At 46.2% G+C, this 15,634-nt stretch overlaps 1 long non-coding RNA gene across 2 annotated transcripts in view; it reads right to left on the minus strand.

Moving 5' to 3' along the window:
* Positions 1-1,788: 1,788 nt before the first annotated feature.
* Positions 1,789-15,634, minus strand: part of G630018N14Rik — an 85,284-nt gene continuing 71,438 nt past the window's right edge. Inside the window, exons 10-13 of one of the 2 annotated variants that reach the window (XR_003950524.1) lie at positions 14,663-14,813; positions 6,551-7,115; positions 4,610-5,361; positions 2,701-4,117 (exon numbers count right to left, since the gene is read on the minus strand). This is a non-coding gene — a long non-coding RNA (RIKEN cDNA G630018N14 gene). Of the gene's footprint in view, positions 1,989-2,700; positions 4,118-4,609; positions 5,362-6,550; positions 7,116-14,662; positions 14,814-15,634 lie in introns of those variants that run through there. The other variant, XR_003950526.1, reaches the window with a different exon arrangement.

Consider the following 15,634-nt stretch of genomic DNA (forward strand, 5'->3'; position numbering starts at 1 on the left):
TGATTGGCCTTACACATAATGTGTGACATACAGGTCAGCAGTTAAAGAATTACAGCATAGGCTGCCACCAAACTTCCCTATGGTCCCCAGACACAGGTGAAACATCTAAGAGTCAAGGGGAGTCAACACATCATCTAAATCCCAACTCACCAATTCAAGCCCACGGGTAGCTGAAAACCCAGCAGTCACAGCTCACAGTTCTGCCAGAGCTAACTTCCCAGCATGGAGAAAAAGTGTCTGAACCTTTAGACTGTTCAGAGTGTAGGGGAGAGTCATTGGCCATTGCAATCAGAAAATACCGATTGTGATAGCTAGAACATTAAAAGTCTCTTCCTTCTCCTCCTCCTCCTCCTCCTCCTCCTCCTCCTCCTCCTCCTCCTCCTCCTCTTCTGCTGCTGCTGCTACTGCTGCTGTGTGTGTGCCTGTGTGTGTACGTGTATGTGTGTGTGTGTGTGTGTGTGTGTGTATGTGTACACTTCTTCAAATAAGCTGGAGAGTTCTCAGTGCCCATTCTTACCTTGCCTGCTTTTCTGAGACCTATGGATTCCTTCAAAGAGTCCACATATGCTTCAGAATATGTGCAATTTAAAAATGTCATTTTCTGTACCCTCCACATATCCATAAGCCCTTTCTATGCAAATTCGGGTATGTAAGTAGAATTGGTCTGAAGGGGCCCTGGCTGCCTTTCAAAACTTTCACTGCGTTTCCCTCCAACAGCTCTCTGAGAACCGAGACATTGCAGTCAGCTTCTCCAAGGTTGCTGGGGATTCTCAAGAAGGAGGGTACAAAGCAATATATCCTCAAGGTATATTGCTTCACGAAATCTAAAGTCTCTCTTCCAGTATGAGTGAGCCCACAGGGACAAGAGATCCAGAAAGAGATATAGGTTAAAGCCTTTGCTTTCTGTCTATGGAAATGTAAACCCTACAAGTCTCCAGGTGAAAGTTGTTACCCTGTTCACAGAGGCATTAATACCAATAGGCGATAGGTGGAAGCAGAGTGCTCGTCACTATTGAGTGATGAGCCCAATGTGGTACGCCCATGCAGGGAAGCATTACTTAACCCGGAAAAGGAAGACAATTGTGACAAATGCTGTATCGTGGATGAACTCTGATGTTTAAGTACTAATGTTCCATTCATGTGAGGCACCTAAAAAGGTCTAATTCATGGAGTTAGGGATTCAGTGAGCTGGGAAGGAGGAATGGGGAGCCAGTGTTTAATAAGTTCAGAGTTTCAGTTTGGAAGGATGAAATTTTTCTGGAGATGGTAGTGATGGGTGCTCACCACCATCCTTGCGCTCAGTACTGCTCCCATGAGGTGACTGTGTACTGAACCACAGTTTAAAACTTAAAACATTAGGCCTGTGATCACAGATCCCACACAGCTCTGCCCAGTGTAAAATCCACCATGATAGCGTGGAAAGCATCCATTGTAAGCACTGGAGGGGACACCATGCAGGTAGGCCCTGAGGTAGATGAGAAGAGAGTCAAGCACTGTCGAATGTGTTTCTGAGCCAGAAAGAACAGCACACATGGTGACAATGAGAATCTGACTTTCTCCAAGATTTTTTTTCTTTTTTTTTAATTAGGTATTTTCCTCGTTTACATTTTCAATGCTATCCCAAAGGTCCCCCATACCCACCCCCCCAATCCCCTACCCACCCACTCCCCCTTTTTGGCCCTGGCGTTCCCCTGTACTGGGGCATATAAAGTTTGCAAGTCCAATGGGCCTCTCTTTGCAGTGATGGCCGACTAGGTCATCTTCTGATACATATGCAGCTAAAGACAAGAGCTCCCAGGTACTGGTTAGTTCATATTGTTGTTCCACCTATAGGGTTGCAGTTCCCTTTAGCTCCTTCTCCAAGATTTCTTGAGGAATGAGTGTCTGATACTCTGCCTTCTCTGTCTCTCAGATCTTCCCAGCATGGAGACATATTTGTTTCTCTCCCCCTTCCCCGAAGCTGGGCTTACAAGTGTCTACTTAGGCACCTGGGAGAGGGGGCAGAATATGAAGAATCATTTATTTCAGGATCTGAATAGCTGCTTTCTGAGTGCAACACACATTAAGTTTCAAATAATAAGTATTTTACACAGACCTCCACACATTCTTTATGGATCCCTAATGGGTGCTCTATCACATTTCCTGTCATTACTTAATCTTGTATCTATTGACAGCCCTTGGTGTCTGTAGAAAATGGGTATCAGGATCCCTGAGGATACCAAAATCCACAGGCAGTCAAGACCCTTAAATAAAATGCTGTGAATCTCATATAATACCTAACAAAATGTAAATGCCATGCAATTGTTCGGCCTATTGTTTAGAGAATAATGCCAACAAAACTAAACTCTATTTATTCAAAACAGATAAAAGGTGTGTTTTTGATATAAGGTTTATAGAATCTAAACATATAGAAACTGAAAGTATAGAGCATTGACTACATACACAAACACACACATGCACCTGGACACACACACGTACACACACTTGCACATAAATGTGCATAAACACAAACATGTATGTATACATATATATTCACAAACACACATGCATGTACCTGAACACACACATGTGTACACACACACATACACACATACACTTATACACATGTACCCTAACAAACACATATACACACACTTGCACACACACATAAACATTTACATACACATACACACAAACACACATGAGTGCACCTGAACACACACACACACATGCACATGTACACACACACACACACACACACACACACACACACACACACACTGCCCTCAGTCACCACATCCCTGTCTTCCCCAGTCTTTCATTAGCTCTCACAACCTTACCATCTTTAAGAGAATGGCTGATGATGGATCCTGCAATTTGGGTTTACCTGGTACTTTCTCATGACTGAATTGAGGTTATTCATGCTTGGCAGAAGTCCCACAGGGATGAAATGGAGCAGCCCTTTCTGTGCCCATCCTGTGATGCTGTGACATGACTCCAGAGTTGAGGAGTCTCCCTTCACTGTAAACACCCTTTTGCGCTTCTGATAAGCCTCTTGTGAAATGCTTCAAGAATGGCAAATTCCCCGACCTTTGTCTATTGTTCAAACATTAGTTTTAGTGCCTGCTAATGGGTCCTAAATGAATTACATATTAATAATCAGGATGCCCAGTAGAGATTTTCTACTTCCTTCAACTTTTGACATTGCCATTCTTCTATAGAGAACTTTGGCCTTCACACACACACATATGTATATAGAGATATAATATAGATACCCACACGTATGTATGTATGTATATGTATATGTAATATAGATACTCATTTATTCAGGTGCTTCAGCAAGCCATGTGGGTTGTTATTTAGTCAATGTGCTACAATCTGCATTGGCCACCGGAAGCCATTCATTTGGTACCTATGTCCTTTCCATGTGTTCCCTCCTGGAATACATCAAATTCTGCTAAAAACATGCCCATCCGGACTTGGAATATTCTAATCCCCATCTGGAAGCAGCCATCTCTCCAGGGTCCTCAGGCAACTTCATGATTGCCTGAACCTCCGAGAATCCTCTTCTTGGTGCCATAGACCACTCTCCAGGCCATAGACTTGGACAGCATGTTGCTGAGGGCTGAGACAATTGATATTTGTATATCTCAGCAGTGAAAGATGTGGTTCCAAGACTAGGTGATGAGTTTCCACTTTCATCATCAACTTAGAGGACCTCCACGGTGCATATCAATGTCCAGAAAACCTCCAGACCCACTGTATTCAGTGTATGTCCTTATTTTCTCAGGCTCCTGTGTGCAACCAGTGCTACCAGTTTCTCAGCATCCCACGCTGCTCTCCTGCTCACCCTTCTGAGCCGCCCAACCAGTGAGTCTCAGGGTCTGTGACTTCCCTCGCCTGGATTGCCACATTGAACTCTTCAAACACATATTTTAATTTTAATTTAATTTATTATTAACACTGAGTCTGTATATGTATGGTGTGTGTGTTTGTGATTTGGAGTCAGGGGGTACACGCAGGTGCCATAGCCTGAGTATGGAGGGAGGAGAGCAAGTTTCTGGATTCAGGCCTCATCCTTCCATCAAGCTCAGATGATCGGGGTTGGAGCAGCGCTTTGATCTGCTGACGCATCTTGCTGGTCATTGATATGCATTTTTAAACAAAGTAAAAGAAAGAAATGGGAGCACAATGACTATGTTTCCAAAATATCTATTTTTTTCTCACTCTGCGGACATGAAAAGCAGGGAAAGCATAGACCTAAATGGGAGGAGTCAGAGGGAGAGAAGATTCTTCAGGGAAGCATCTACAAGCCATGCCCCCTCTCACAGACAACACTTCGTTAGATTAAGTTATTGCTTCCAGTAATTTTCCACATCGACTACTGAAACTAAAATAAACAGAATTTTCCGGTTTTGGAACTGTTTGGCAGTAACCATAAAATCGGTCAAAGATTTATTACTAACTTATCAGGGGGAAAGTTTTTTCTGCTTTCAGTGTGTGACAGGGCCGAGCAGAACGGAGGAGGCCCCACTCCATTGACAAATAAACCCTGCGAATTTTGACATAATTAACTCTCATTGCTTTTATTGCCCCAGCTGAATGTAGGGTGAGTGGCCATCGTACTTACAGCTTGGCACGTGGCCTCCACTGTTGGGGGAAGAAACAAGATGCAGGCGTCATCACAGGGCCTCCAGATGAAAGTGACAGGAGACAGACATTCTCATTCTTATCTCAGGGGCCCACTCGAGTTTCAGAAGTGGGAGAAGCACAGGGGTGTCTGGTGATCAGCTGCAGCTTCTTATGGCTGTGTCATTGCCCGGTTCCATGAGTGTCCAAATGAGAGGCTCAGCTTGAAGGAATCCGTCTCATCCATAATTCAAACCGTTTAACTCCTCGGAAGAGATGTGCCAGCATTTGCTTTCTAATTAAGATGTGAGCACAATTCGGTGGACTTTTAAAACTTTACAACCTTTTGGGTTTACTTTGGACACGTCTACGTTATTGTAATTTTCTTCCCTACCCACATTTGTGGCTAGTTGAACAAAGCTACATTCAGCGGGACTTCTTTCTTAAATGGTGGCTGCTGTCCACCCTTTTGATAATACACATGGCACTGTCATCCCCATCTGTGTTGGGCTATCCTGGGACACACACACAAGCCTGGACTGGACATTCCTGTAGTGTGCTTCTGGTGAGTTATGCCGGTGAGATCTCTTTAACCCGGTCATCAAAATTCTTTGCTTTGCTGACCGTAGGCTAGTCCAGGAGTGCCTCAAGCCTGTTGTATCAAAAGGGGCCCTTCAAAGGGCCTCTTGGAGTAGACACAAGATGAAGCTAGCAGGGTTCATACACGAGAGTGACTCTCCACTAAGATGTATCCTGAGTTTAGTCACCAAAGAAAGAGAGAAGACACTCAGGCCCACCCCACCACTCCACTACCCCCCACCCCAAACCACCCTCCCCACCCCACCCCACCCCACCCCCGAACCACGGTGTATTTGCTGAGTTCAGAATCCCTTCCCTGGTGGCGTGTGACCTTGCTGTGCCCTGCTCTCCGAAGGTCTGAGTCACCACTGTGGCAAAGGAGTCAGAGGGCTCCTTGTAGACACAAGGGAACAGATAGCACCTTTTAGGAGCCATTGAATCAATGTCAACTGTAGCTTAGGGCATGTCAGGGCTGTAGGAACGGAATACAATTCTATAGGGTGTGAACCAGGCTACAGAACAATAGAAAGAGAGACGGTGTGTTTATGATTAATAAGAAAAATCACGGCCTTTATTTATCCTGGCGCCGTGCCAGCCTGTGGGCCACAGATAGGTGTGTGAGGCCCTTTGTTGTGGAAGCCAGCATGGCAGTAAGTATGTAGGAAGAACCTTCTTCCATTGGCTGGGAAGGCAGCAAGAGGGAGAGAGAAAGTCAGTGCTTTGTGCTGTTTTGCATTTCCTCCTGGGGTGAAAGCAGCAAGGTTTGCCCAGAGTCCTGGCTTGTTAGTGTCCTAACTGCCAACACCACCAGCAAAAACTCTCATAGAAGCCGGGCGGTGGTGGCGCACGCCTTTAATCCCAGCACTTGGGAGGCAGAGGCAGAGGCAGAGAGAGGCAGAGGCAGAGAGGCAGAGAGGCAGAGGCAGAGAGGCAGAGGCAGAGAGGCAGAGGCAGAGAGGCAGAGGCAGAGAGGCAGAGGCAGAGAGGCAGAGGCAGAGAGGCAGAGGCAGAGAGGCAGAGGCAGAGGCAGAGGCAGAGGCAGAGGCAGAGGCAGAGGCAGAGGCAGAGGCAGAGGCAGAGGCAGAGGCAGAGGCAGAGGCAGAGGCAGAGGCAGAGAGGCAGAGGGGCAGAGAGGCAGAGGCAGAGGCAGAAAGGCAGAGAGGCAGAGAGGCAGAGGCAGAGGCAGAGGCAGAGGCAGAGGCAGAGGCAGAGGCAGAGGCAGAGGCAGAGGCAGGCAGATTTCTGAGTTCGAGGCCAGACTGGTCTACAGAGTGAGTTCCAGGACAGCCACGGCTACACAGAGAAACCCTGTCTTGAAAAACCAAAAAAAAAAAAAAAAAGCTCTCATAGAGAGATCTGGCACCTCATCTTATGCCATTCGGCAACACAGTGATCCTGGAAAGCCCCACGTGATTGAACAGGGACGACCGGAAGCTCATCAAGTGTCTGCACTGCACTTCGCTCCAAGGATCCCCGTCTCAGCACCACCGGATAAAAGACAAGACAGATGGTTAAATACAGAATGGGAGCTGGTTCTTCACACTACAAGATGCTGCTCTGTTTCCTCTGCGACTCCTGGGTTGACTTGCTCTAAAGTAGACACCACAAGATGCAGTGACTCTTGGATCCAGGTCAGAGGCAACAGAAAGGCCACCAGGAAGTAGGGTGGAGGCTCCCGGGTTGTGAAGAGGCAGGGTAAACTTTGAGCTCCCACGTATTGGCATCTTGCACGGCACAGACCCAGGATGGTCAGGTTTTATTACCTTTCGGAGAAGCCAGGAGCACTGAATGCTGGAAGTTTTCTAACTGTGTTTGCGTTGGCAGCAGATTTTAGCTTGCATTTCAGTCATGTACCTGTGAACAGCATTTGGTTCACAGGCCGTGACCTTCACCGTGTGGCATCTCTGGAACAATTCCAGGAACAGAGTCTGAGGGTGGAGGAGTAGAAGGCAAAAGGGGGCCTCAGACAGTGCTAAAGCAGGGACAAGCCCTGGAAAAAGTAAGACCTGAATAAAGTTGAAATGGTTAGCCCTCTAGAGGGATCTGAAGGAAGGCATGTGCTGAGGTGAAGGGGATATCGCCAAGTGTGTGGTACCTGCCTTTAGTTATAGCACTCAGGGGGCAGAGGCAAGGCAGATCACTGTGAGTTCGAGGCCAGACTGATCCATATAACAAGTCCCAAGCCAGACAGGGATACATAATGAGACCTTGTCTCAAAGCAAAACATAACAAGAAAGCAAAATTAAAAGGGGGTAATAAACTGAGAAGAAATGACTGGGTATGACGGACTATATAACCTAAACTATCTGGATATTCAATGAAAATAAGAATCACACCAACCAACCAAAACAACAAAGCAAAGACAAAATGGAAGTGAATGCAAACCCCACCCAGGCATTGGGACCACGTGCCGTATAAAGAGCAGTATATAAAACCTGAGAGGTAGGTAAAGCCATTTAACCCTCACGATGCCAGCAGGTGCTCATCTCGGCTCCTCTCACATCAGAGATGAAGAAACTGTCCACAGCTACCTAGGATCACTCACTGCCTAAGATCACGGCTCACAGTGGATTCCAGATTTGTTCTCTATTTCCATGCTGGGTCCTAAAACCAGAAGTGAGAGCACATAAGATGGACTCACCTTGGCTCATCAATGCCTGCTTCCCAGGAGACTTAAATGAGGAGAGAGTCTGCTTAGCTCCATCCTGTTACCTGAGCTGGGTAAACCAATCCTGACCAGAAAAAGCAGGGGCCCACACTGTATCAATGTCCCATTCCCCAGGAGTGCCCTCTCAGACCTTGCTTAATGAAGTATAACAAGTCTAAGCCACGGTTCTTACCCACCAGTAAATAGAGGGCATACCATTCAGGTGAAAGGGAAAAGACCAGGGGCCCATGTCTCACCCTAGAAGAAGAGGCAGAAAGATGGTAAGTTCCAAGCCAGTCTGGGGGACATAGTGAGAGGCTGTCTCAAGAAACCCAAATAAACAAGATGGAAAAGAAAAGAAAGAAAAATATCTTGACTCTAGTCCTATCGAGAATGGACAGAGATAAGCTACGTGGGAACTTGGGTTGTTCATGCCAGACAATGAGATTCAGGAAACCACCAGCCCCTTTCCCTCCTCAAAACAGCCAGAAGCACCTATAATTTCCAAAGGAGAATCTCCTCACTGCTCTCAAGAGCTGAGTGACAGAACACACTAGAGAGGACAGTGGGGTTAGGGCGTGGATGCTCCTGACCTCCACTCACATCCCCAGGGCCTCTGCCCTTATAAACTTCTCTGACCCTCTGATCAAAGTCAGTCTAGGATGTAGCAGGTTTGCAGAATCAAAGCTCACATACCCACACCTCCCCACCAGCTTTGCAGTGCACACTTCAGGTGGAATAAATTAAAAAAAAAAAAAAAGAGCTCGGCAGGGAGTTAAAATAAAAACCCATAATATTCCACAAAGGCACATACTTTACTTCCATTATCATGAACTAGGAACACATGGATAAAGCTTGCCTGATGTTTCCTGGCCAGCAGTCAGTTCAAAAGGAACAGGCCCGGGCGTGCCAGCGGCAGCAGACACTCTATTCACTCTGGCGTTATTAAATAACAATTTATAATGATTTATACATTTAATTTACATGGCTGCCCTTAGAAATCTAATTGCACAGCAGCCCTGCCATCTTCTGATGTGCCGGCTAGAAACAGGACAGTGTAGGCAGTTGGTTCTCAGGAGGTTTTCTGTAGAGGCAAAGTAGGAGGCCTAGTGGCTCAGGACCATGGGGGAAATCAGAGTGTCCTGAAATGTCAGAGCCCTGGAGTTGAGAGTTTCCTAGACCTAAGAACTCATAGGCTTAGGAGGCCCAGCTTGGTGTGTTCTGAAGACAGGGGCTGGTCACAAATCAGCCTGACTTCCAAAACTTTTTGTTTCCTCTGTGATATCAATTCAGTGAGAATGACAAAGACTACTGCACACTGATGTTGTCATGGCTACTTGGGAGACAGGGTATATGGGAGTACCTTGACATTTTGCAGAGCTATAAAGAACTAGAGAGGCTGGCAGGACATTAGATAGAGCACACACAGCTCACCAGTGGTTCCCTGTCCTTAGCTGGAATCATCTCAGGTACTAAGTTTTATTTGCTGGAAGCCGAGGCTGGGGCCACTGATTCCAGAGTTCCTACCCAGACAGCATGCCACTTTCTAGCTAAGAACCAAACTGCGAAGTATCTTATCTCCCTGAAGGAAATATCTAGTGTGAGCAGTGAGGAAGAGAGGAACCTTCTCTCAAAGGTTGAATGTCTCGTAGTGTAGTGTTTAGCTCGTTTATTATAATGAGAGGGACAGAGCCAGCATGGTCATTGGCCATCAACTTGGAGAAAAAATATGCGTTAGCACTTTGCATGAGTGAATCTCAGGAGTGTATGGAGTGCTCATGTGTATAGAGTAAAATATGAATGTGTGTATCTTATTGTACAGGTGTTTTAGATGCGTACTATGTGATGTATGTGTGTGCTGTATGGGGATTATGTGGTCATATATCATGTACTGGGTGAGAGTGAGTAAGGTATGAATGTAGTTTAGGATCCACATGACTCTTGGGCATGTGTGTTACATATGTGGTCAGTGCTCTGTGTAGATATGGGTATGATACGTTTCTGGTGAGTGTTCCCCATATGTGGGGCCATTTCTGTCTGCATAGCATATGTGGGATATGTGTAGCATACAGCAGTGTTTGTGGTATCTGTGCAGTGTGAATGCTATGTGTGGTGTGTGAACCATGGATGTGCAGTGGGGGGGGGGGGCACGTTTTAGCATGCATGCGATACGTGTGTAATGGCCTATTAGAGGAATGACTCATCAGTTTTCAGTTCATCAGCAAGCAGACCTCTCTTTTGGGTCAGAGTTCAGTAGATGCTGACAGCCAGGGTGAGCTGAGAGGAGAAGACAATAGGAGGTGAAACAAACCAGAGAGAGCAAGCACAGGTTGACTTACTGGTGACAAAGGCTGGCTCCAAAGACAACGTCCTTGAAAAAGTAAACAATGCAAGCTGAGAGTGATAGCCTCATTTCTGAATTCTTTTACTTTCCTTTAATTTTAGCAATGGCTGCTATGCACACGATTCTGAAGGGTGCTCTATCAGCTGTGACAGAGGCCCCACCAGGTATCCAGCCCACCCAGCTTTGGGTTCAAGGTCTACCCGTGGCTGGTTCCCTTCCTTTCCTTTGGAACAGGTCAGGGCAGGTCCCCTGTGAGCTCAGCACGGAGGCGGTGGTGTCAGTGTTTCTGCAGAGAGGTCTGGGGAGGGAGGTGGTTGTGAAAGACATGGAGGAAGCCTAGCATAGAAGGGTAACCACATCTTATAGTGGAGGGGATTTATTGTAAGGCTGGACATTAGTGGAGATAGGACCGAAGCAGACTGCAGGAATTGCAGCAGGCAACTCCTCAGAAAGTCCCCTGGGAGGTATTCCAGTCGGAACCAGTCTCCTCCCTCTTCACACTGAGCAAATGCTTTCTAGTCTCTCATGCTCTTCCTCTGGCCTGCGCAGATTCTTCAGAGATGCACCAGGATGCTTACTGTATCCCCCCTAGCCAGCCGCTTGGTAAATTGTATTAATTTCTAAAGTCAGATTTAACCAGCTTCAGGAATTTCAATGATAATTTTTCCTGTTGGGACTATGAGGGCAAGAGGGCCTTTCCCTTGGTCTGATCCACTAAAAAGAGCTCCAACTCCCCAAAGGCTTAGCTCAACTAACCCCCAGGGTCTGCTACTATACTCAGTCCAATTCTGGCTGGGGGCGGAGGGTATCTGTGCCTCATCTCTGTCAAACCTGGATGGAAATTCCTGAGGTGTTCAGTGGGGGTGTGGGAGGGTCTTCAGGCATTTCCCATCCTGACTTATGAGGCTCCATATCACAGAACGGAACTTGTTGTCCATATCAGTGCAGCCCCATCTCCCCAACACACACACACATACACACACATACACACACACCACAACTTTCCTTGCTGAAGCCACCAATGGTGTGCTCACACTAGACAGGAGGAAATACTTAAATAAAGCTAGGCCATAACTATCCAATTAGGAGGTTGATTGTAAGAGGAGATTTCTGTTTTCTTGGGCCTCCTTAACCTAAAGAAACAACCACTCCATGGCACAGCATCCTCATGCAAAACCAAAGCTGGTCCACAGTCAGAGGTCTATGAATGAAAAGACCTTGGAAGGAGGGCTGGTAGGATGGCTCAGTGGGTACAGATGCTTGTCTCCAAGTTTGAGAAGCTGAATTCAATCCCTTGAGTCCCCGTGGAGGAAGGACAGAATTTGCTCCAGCAAACTGGCTTTTGTCCTCCATGCTATGGGTGTGTGTATGTCTGGTGAGGACCGTACCACCCCCATCCCCCACCCTCCACCCTACAGTTTATTTCTGGAGTTTTTCATTTAGTATTTTCATACTGCTAGCTTCTCACTTGACATCTTCCTGAGACAGAGACATGTGGCTCCTCCATCTAGGGTAAGGTTCCTGGTACCGTCTCTGCTCCTTTATCCAATACCATGCCCCACTCAGGCTCCTCTACATCCTTTCAAAAGTCAATCTGAAGCCCCCACTGTGTCACTTCTTATATGTCTTCCTTTACCTCCAAGCCTATGCCCATGCTCAGGTGGGCTCACTCCACCTATGCCGTGCCCAACTTAGCTGTTATCCACTAACAAGCAATGCCTATGAACTTGTCCCTTTTCACATAAACGTCTCAGCACATCCCTCTGGGCATAGGTATGAATACTCCACATGACTGTTGTGGTCGTAAGTCAAGAACCATGCCCCATAGAGCCATTGTCTCAAGAACCCACCATTTTCCCCTAAAAAGATCATATTGTATATGAGTTTAGGTGTTCTTAGGCAACATGTTAATTTCTCTCACTTTGGCAACATTTTTTTTTCTGTTGGCATGTAATAGTGAAAACTATAAAAATTATTTTTTCAAAAAGGTACCTGCCCCAACGGCCCACCCTTTATCCTCCCTTGTCTTTTGGCAACGATGTTGCCTGGTACCCTTGCCATCTGCTACATTGAACTGGTCTTAAGTTGCTGGTACAGTGGCAGTGGCTGACCAGGTATGTTAGTCGGTGCTCAGTTCTCATTCTCTAGGTTCTCCCACTGGTGTTTGATGAGGCTGGTTACCTGCTTCTTAGAATTCCTGATCTTGTGTTACATACACATAAATGAGCCTGTATATGTGCTCACAGAAACATAACATGACACCCTTGTTACATACCTGTTTACAGTAAGATCTCTTTCTGCAAATAGAGCCACACATGAACTGAGTCTGGGGTGATTGAAGTCATTTAAATTCACCTCATGGACTCCGGGAACCCCAGACTTCTAGACTAAATAAAATCACAGCACAGGATCTTTAAGGGACACACCCCTCTTCTGAGATTTTGATAATGTCGGGTATGGTCCTCACGATCTAGTTAACCACAGCCTCCTACCTGACTGCATGACTGTAGTCAATACTGGACCGTGGCTCAAGAGAACATGCTCCATTCTAGGAACCTGAAGCTTGGAATTTCTTGGTCACTACAAACAAATATTCACTTTTTCAGTCCTGTCAAGGGGCCAGCTAGCTAACACTTATGAAAGATCTTCAGTGTATGTGACCTCAAGATAAAGAACATGAACGTTGGTTAATTTACTTAAATATACCCTTTGATTCACAAAGAAATAATAAGAATATCTTTTTTAGCCATTTCCTAAGACTGATATCTGACCAACTGGCTTCCTGGTGCACACACATCAATAGGCACAAGATGAGATGTCTATGAAGAACCCTGGACAGAAGGAGTGTCCTCAGCTCTGCAATTCAGGATGACTCAACAGAATAGATAGCAAACATACAGAGGGTGTAGAAATGAGACGCTTTGCTGAGAATGCATAGATTGGGGCAAGTCACTACATAAGCAAGGAGCTGTGAGTAAATATGACTCGCATGCTGACCTCTGACCTCTGGCTGCTATTAGAGTGGGCCATAAGAGCTGAACATCCAAGAACTGCATTTAGGTCTCCCCTCTCCTCTTTGCTCCTTCCTTCCTTCCTTCCTTCCTTCCTTCCTTCCTTCCTTCCCTCCCCCTCCCTCTCCCCATCCCTCTCCCCGCACCAGGTGTGTGTGTGTGTTGAAGCAAGTTCACCTCTATATTTTGTGATTTCTGTGCCTTTTTGTTTTCTCTGTTCTTCTGCCTCAATGGATGTAGAATGAAACCCTTACCAGAGACCAAGCAGACGCTAGCACATTTTGGCTGTTCTTGGACCTTCCAACTTCCAGAACCTAAAGCCAAAACCAACTCATTTTTCTTGAGAATTACTCAGTCTCTCAGGTGCTCCATTATAGGAACCAAAGGACTAAGAATACGGTCTACAAAGGAATGCCACAAAATGGACCGCGGCCAGTGTGAAGCCAGAGATGAGGGACTTGGATTTGGGGTGGAGGGAATCAGCTACTTCCAGCATGTCTCCTTCCTCCTGCTCTTGTCCCAGCCCCTGGACCACAGCTTCCCTGAGTATCTCTAGGAACACTTCCTTTTACTGTGGGCTGGTGGAGTTTAACCCTGAAAACCAAACAAACTCTGTCCAAGACAAGCATTGAATTTGTCTTGGCAGGTACCCTATAGATGAGGCGTGTGAATGTTGGTTAATTTGTTTAAATCCACCCTTCTGTTCCCAAAGCCTGTGAGTCCCCTCTTTAGCACTTTCCCAAGGCAGCTGTGCAACTGAGTGCCTTCCTGGTGCACTCCTGTCAACACTAGGAAGAAAAGGTGTGTGCCCAGAGCATGGAGAAAGATGATGTGAGCCTTCAGGACCATTCAGCTCCCAGACTCATGATGATATAAAATGGCAAAGGTGATGTAAACATGGTGTGGCTATCAAATTCCTTCTCTGCCAAAGGCAGCATCTGGTCAGATAACCACTGGGAGTTAGGATTCATCAGCTCTCTCCTTTTTCCATCATCTCTGATTCAGGTAAAGGTAATCTATTTGTCAATTTGTGAAACACTTTAAAGATATACTTGTGAGCTTGGGTGGATTCTCCACAGATGAAAAGATTCTGTTTTCTCTTGTTCTTCTATAGTTGAGAAGGCTGGAGTTTGGATTTGTGGAGAATGTACTACATGGTCCAGAGAGTCCTAAGGCAATAGACTTAGAGGCAGTGGGGAGGAAGTTATGATGAAGGGCTCAGCCACCTGGTATAGGACAGGGCTCCGGCTATCCCTGTCACCCTTGCTCTCAGAGCTACTGGGTACATGGGGAAAACTGAATTACAGGCTTCCTCGGAGCTGTGTACCCATTGCACTGGTCAAGCCTGATCCAGAAAGGCTCACATCAAAGCATGTGAGAGTACACTGAACTCTGTTTTCTAGTACTTTCTTCTTTGAGACTACACCTGTATTTGAGTTGAGTTCACAGGAGTGGTAGGATAGGCCAGCCTACCTGGAGTCTGATGAATGTTTCAACAAGAACTATGCCCTTGACCAACTTCCAGCTTCTCAGACAGTTGACTCTTCCTCCAATTTCCCATTCCTCGGAGATCCTGTGTTTACAGGCAAGCATAGCTGCAGGTTGATCAACACCGCAGAAGTACCTATATAGAAAGTAAACAATAACAAGTCACAAACACCTCTTAGCCCTAGGTGCACACTTCATTCCGATATTACTGAGAACTCTAGAAGGGAAAAGCCATTCGTGTCCCCCTTGCCTTCAAAGGAGAAGAAGCTCAATCAAGAAGTAGATTATTAGCTTGTCTGTAGCGAGGACGTACAATGAAGCAACCAGATAAGAGGCAGGAAGAACGCTGGCTTTCCATACATGTACTGTGAACCATAGACTACTTCTCTAAGTAATTGGGATTCACTTTACAGGGGTGACAATGAAAAACAGGGTACCCATGTAAGGCAGAAAAGCATTTCATTAAATGCACTCCAGCATGATGAGGGCTAAAATGCTGCCAGCAGATTCACTGGGGTTCCCCAGATGTGCACAGATTTACCCTAAGATCCTGCACTCCATAGCATTTATATAAGAGCAGTACTGGATGTGGACCAGATCTGGAACTCTGTTCCTTTTGCATGGCAAACACAGGCCTTGCTGCAGTGACACACTCATGGCCGGATGCTGGAAATCCATCCTGTCTTGAAAACAGGAGCACTGTTCAGAGTCAGGCTAGGTGGACTTTGTTCTTGGAGTGATATTTGAAGGCAGAAAGCTGGCCCTTTAGAATCTGGATAGGACGTAATTACAAGTTTCAGCTGTGATATTGAAAAAAAAATGAGTCTATCCCTTGCAACCAGAGATGGCAAGAACTAAGTACTGAGTATTCCACCGACAGGAGGACTGCCACACTGGAGTGGAGAAGGCTGGTATACAACACAGAGCCTTGCAGACAAAATCTGGAGTCACTGACAA

The sequence above is a fragment of the Mus musculus genome, chromosome 13 (assembly GCF_000001635.26).
Source record: "Mus musculus strain C57BL/6J chromosome 13, GRCm38.p6 C57BL/6J".
Lineage (NCBI taxonomy): Eukaryota > Metazoa > Chordata > Mammalia > Rodentia > Muridae > Mus > Mus musculus.